This window comes from Mustela erminea, unplaced genomic scaffold, assembly GCF_009829155.1.
Source record: "Mustela erminea isolate mMusErm1 unplaced genomic scaffold, mMusErm1.Pri scaffold_85_arrow_ctg1, whole genome shotgun sequence".
NCBI classification, from domain to species: Eukaryota; Metazoa; Chordata; class Mammalia; order Carnivora; family Mustelidae; genus Mustela; species Mustela erminea.
This window is the reverse complement of record NW_022476445.1, coordinates 6,916-12,218: the sequence shown is the minus strand read 5'-3', so window position 1 is coordinate 12,218 and position 5,303 is coordinate 6,916. Positions and strand designations below refer to the sequence as shown.

The following is a 5,303-nucleotide window of genomic DNA, read 5'->3' as shown; positions in this document are numbered from 1 at the left end:
CGCCTGGGTGGCTCAGTGGGTTAAAGCCTCTGCCTTCAGCTCAGGTCATGATCCCAGGGTCCTGGGATTGAGCCCCGCCATCGGGCTCTCTGCTCAGCAGGGAGCCTGATTTCTCCTCTCTCTTTGCCTGGCTGCCTCTCTGCCCATTTGTGATCTCTGTCAAATAAATTAAAAAAATCTTAAAAAAAAAAAGATTACCACCTAAAATACGTAAGAATTCTTACAAAACTCCATAGCCTGAAAGAACTTAAAAAGCCAGATTTATGAAAGTCAAAAAAACTCAACAACCAGAAAAATGGAAATTAAAGTTTTCACCCCTTAGTGTAAAAATACTTTTTATATCTGGAGAGAAGAGAGGAAAAGTAGTCTTCTAATGAATAAGTTTACCTAGAAAAATTAGAAATGCTCATGTCCTGTAACTCAAAAATACTAATCATTGGACTACAGAGCAGTAATTCTTAAACTTGATGTGTATGAGCATCATATGCACACCTTGTTAAAAATATGGGGCACCTGGGTGGCTCAGTGGGTTAAAGCCTCTGCCTTCAGCTCAGGTCATGATCTCAGGGTCCTGGGATCGAGTCCCGCATCGGGTTCTCTGCTCCGCGGGGAGCCTGCTTCCTCCTCTCTCTCTCTCTCTGCCTGCCTCTCTGCCTACTTGTGATCTCTCTGTGTCAAATGAATAAATAAAATCTTTAAAAAAAAATATGGATTGCTGGGGCACCTGGGTGGCTCATAGGGTTAAAGCCTCTGCCTTCAGCTCAAGTCATGATCCCAGGGTCCTGGGATGGAGCCCCGCCACCGGGCTTTCTGCTCAGCGGGGAGCCTGCTTCCTCCTCTCTCTGCCTGCATCTCTGCCTACTTGTGATCTCTGTCTGTCAAATAAATAAATAAAATCTTTAAAAAATATATGGATTGCTGGGCCTCACCCCCAAATTTTTCTTCCAGAAGGTCTGGGAGCATACATAAACATCTGCATTTCTGACGAGTTTCAAGGTGATACTGCCATTTCTGGCCAAAGAACCTAACTTTGAGAAGCACTGCTCCAGAGTCTGGAGACACACTTGCATCTATCCAGAGAGAACAAGTATATTCACAGCAGTATTTATATTAATGAAAAGTGGAAATTACCTAAATGCCTATCAATAAAATATAGTATTTAGAATATAGTGTACTGTACAGTGTGAAAAATAGAGCATTAAAAGGGCTAAACTATATATGAATAGATCCCAAATTACTGGTCAATTGAGGGGGAAAATGTCCATTGCATATTCATGAAGATAATTTATACATTTCTAGAAGTATTCAAAACAATGAACAGTACTATTCAACTCTCTACCTATCTTTTCAATGTTTGCGTATTGATATGATGATAAAGCTAGTATACAAAGGATAAAAAATTGGAACCGAACCGTACGGCTCAATGAGGAAGAGTCTACGAAAGAGGCATTAGAAGACTGATACAAGAAGACTTGCCCCAGGAGCTACAGTAGAGTAATGCAGCAGTTCTTCAAGGAAAACAATTACAATTAAATCTTTGGCCACCTTTACCTGGATCGATCCCAATAGCAGAGGGGAAAGAACAGGACAGAATTCTATGGGAAGAATTTGACTGGGAAGCTCAGACATACTTACCAGAGAATTTACCTCTGAACCACTGGCTGTGCAACTGAAATACACAAGCTGGCTAAAGTCCTCACGGAGAGTTTTTCTAACAGGCATGCAGGCCATTCATTCCTCTGAACATACCAGCTTTTATAGCAGGACCAAATAAGACTATTATAAATGCACTACTTTAACTATCTCTTGCACCCTCTTACTCTCAGTGAGGAATGGCTTTAGGCACTTCTTTCAGGGCTGTCACTGGAAGGTTATGCACTATGTGTACCTATGTTAAGACCAAAAATTATACCTTTCAAGAACTTCTTGTGTTAAAAAAAAAAAAATGTCTGTCTGTACCCAAATACAGTGTCTTCCTTTTTGCATGGTTATCAGAAACAGCAGAGATGTATTTGTGGATCACCTTAGAAACTCTAAGATATATAATGATCAGTATGTATCTATAAGCCAACCTGGCCTTGCTCCTGATGTTACTTTATATTTTTCTGTAAAGTTAGATTTTTATCAATTACTAATTTTCCCCATCTTAACATATGGAATCCTACAAATCTCACAAAGTCCACTTTAAAAAAAAAAAAGGTGGGGAATGGACAAATAACTTACCTGGGACTTGTTCATTTTCTGCTGTCTTGGATGAAAGCAGACAACTCTGAAGATGTGCTGGGTTACAAGAGGGAAGGGGCCATGGAAGATCTGGCATGCCTAGCAGCTCCAGAATCCTCCTGCCCTAGAAACTACACACATCCAACAGACAGGAAGAACGTCAGTACCTCCGACCTTCGGATGCTGAAACACCCCTTATATAACATGACTCTGATATCATCATGTAGTAGCTCCTGGACATAACGTTTTTCACTGGGTAAATGTAAATATTTGCTCCCTGAGGATTTAACAGTTTAAACCTCCCCTGTTGCTCACACACAACAATTTTTAAATAAACTAGTTCAGATCAAACAATACACCCAGTGAAATAACATTAACTCTTCACCAAAACTGTTCAAAAAATACTCCGACTAACCCGTTTATCAATTTCCCTACTGTTACTAAACCCTTGGTTAGTGATTCCGCAGAAAGCTATAAAAAGCAGTGCTTTAAGGAACGGTCTAGGTTTCAATTTCTGTATGTTTGTTGCCATTTTTCAAAAGGAACTATAAATGTAATTTGCTTTTCCTTGCGTGTAAAAGCAGACAGTTCTCTCTCACGAGTCAGGAGACACGCCTTTTAGTCCTTGCCACTAACAGGGTGATTCTGAACAAGTCGCTAACCTTCAAGAGGGGAATTTTTTTTTTAATTTTTTAATTTTTTTTTCCGTTAAATAAGACAAAAGCAGAAAATTCTTGAAGACGCTTCGCGAACGCCAGGGCAAGTCAGGACTGATTAACAGCGCACATCGGGATGCAGTGACGGGCACGGCTAGTGGGCAGCTCAGCCTCCAGGAAGAATAAAGGGAGAGCGGAGGGAACGGGTTTCCCCTAGGCCGGGCGGTAACCGCACAGCCATGGCGGTAACCGCACAGCCCGGGTGGGCGCTCCCCGCTTCCCGGACCACCGCACGTAAGCACCCACCGCGCACGCAAAGACGTCCTCCCCGCAGCGCCACCCCCTACCCAAGGGTCCACACACCCACCGTGCACACGCACACCCCCTCCTCCTTCGGCCTCCAAAATGGGGCTCCACGAACAGCCCCGCACGCTCCGCGCAGGGGCCGATCACGTGGGGTCTCCGACCCCTAGTCTTGCTGCAGACGTCCCCATCCTGCCGTGGGCGGGCCGCAGGTTTCCTCCACACTACTGGGCACAGACCCCCTACCGACTCGTGACACCCCCCCACCCCCCCACCCCCGGGCAGCGCAGCGCCACACCTCGGCCTTTGTCCAGCTGTTCCGGGATCACCTGTCGCTTCCTCGTTGGGAGGGACTGGCCCCGAAAAAGCGCGGGCACTCAGCAGCGCAGGAATCGCCTCCCACGCGAGACCTGAATAGAAGGGGGGGAGCGGTGGAGGGAAGCGCACAGAGGCAGAGGGCGGAACTAGGCATGCGCAGAAACAGGCACGCTCAGAACCTGGCCTTCTGGGCTATCAGTGCTACCAATTGAACTACCTTTCCCCGCTACCCCTGGTGCGAGATTGGCTGAGAGTTAAATCTTCTATCGAGCACGAGAAAGTTTGGGGCACTTGAGATAGCTCTCCAAGCAGTCAGAGCCTGTCAGGGACTCCCCACAGCTTACTGATTATAGCTGAGTTCTCTGCAAGTGTGCAATTTAGAGCTGTCAGGGAACGGAAACCTGCACATAACGTTCACTTTTTCAATGCTAGGAAGTAGATTCCACCAATACAGTAAAAGAATGCTTACAGGCGCCTGGGTGGCTCAGTGGGTTAAAGCCTCTCTGCCTTCGGCTCAGGTCATGGTCTCAGGTTCCTGAGATCCAGCCCCACATCGGGCTCTCTGCTTGGCAGGGAGCCTGCTTCCCCCACCCTCTCTGTCTGCCTCTCTGACTACTTGTGATTTTTGTCAAATAAATAAATAAAATCTTTTTTAAAAAACCCATAAAAGAATGCTTAAAAAAATTGTATTTGACACCATCAGCGATTCTCTCAGAAAATGAAAAGCCAGGGGGAGAGGGTGGGGTCAAGAAAGCTAGTTCATCCAAAATCATGAAAGCAAGAAACGAAAATTGTAGATAAATCATAAAACAGTCCAAAAATATATATATTCATTTACATAAACATATTCTTTCCTCTGCGACATTAAGGTTATTGAATAAATGAAGATCTACCCTTTCAGAGAATCAATATTCTTTGAAAACTTCCACTATGAATCTCATAAACTTTTATATACATCTTTTTCTCTTTGATTTTTGTATACCTCAAGTGTACTTCACAAAAAGCATTCTCAGCTTCATCTGGAATAAGTAAAATACCAAAGTAACAGAAACATTTCAAAAAGAAGAATTCCTAATAAGTATCAATATGCATAATTTTACTCGACTAAAGATAGTTTGCCATCTACTTCATGGAAACAAAGCCATGATTAGGTGTATGTTTTGAATGTAGTATAATAAATGTAGCACTTCAAAGTACTGAAGAAACAATGGAATATTCCAAACAGCAATCCCTTCCTAACAATTTGGTGTAAAGTTATGTACATAGATCACACGTGGTACAATTCACATGGATTCAAGATTTAAAATAAAACACTAAGTTAATACAAATAGAGGTGACACATTGTGTCACCAACATTAGAAACCATAAATTAAGTATCTGATACATTAGAAAAATAACAACTCAGTTCTATTTTTTTTTAAAGCTAAAAACAAATAAACCAGGAAATTCTATTTTTACGATTTGGAAGAAAAGATTTATTAATTTAAAGAGAGATTTTTAAATCAACAGAAAGAAAATTTTAAAACAGGGTACAGAACTAAGCACTAATATAATGAATGACAATATATAAGGTGAAAATGAATGACAAATGTATATAAAAGTCCATTATCAGAACTGAAACAATGCAAATGCTTAAATAGAAACATGTAAGATATCATTGACATTTAATTTTTTAAAGTTCTGTACACAAAAATTCATTCTGTAGTTTTATGAATTTTGACAAAGGCATAGGTCTGTGTAACCACCACCACAGTCAAAATACAGAACTGTTTCATCACAGCCCCCCAAATTCCTTCATGCTAC

At 42.1% G+C, this 5,303-nt stretch overlaps 1 long non-coding RNA gene across 1 annotated transcript; it reads right to left on the bottom strand.

Annotated features, from left to right (window-relative positions):
* Positions 1-1,983: 1,983 nt before the first annotated feature.
* On the bottom strand, positions 1,984-3,645 carry LOC116584042. Its single transcript, XR_004283032.1, has 2 exons — positions 3,512-3,645; positions 1,984-2,354 (listed from the first exon to the last, which is right to left on the bottom strand). It is a non-coding gene; the product is annotated as an uncharacterized LOC116584042 (long non-coding RNA).
* Positions 3,646-5,303: the final 1,658 nt, after the last annotated feature.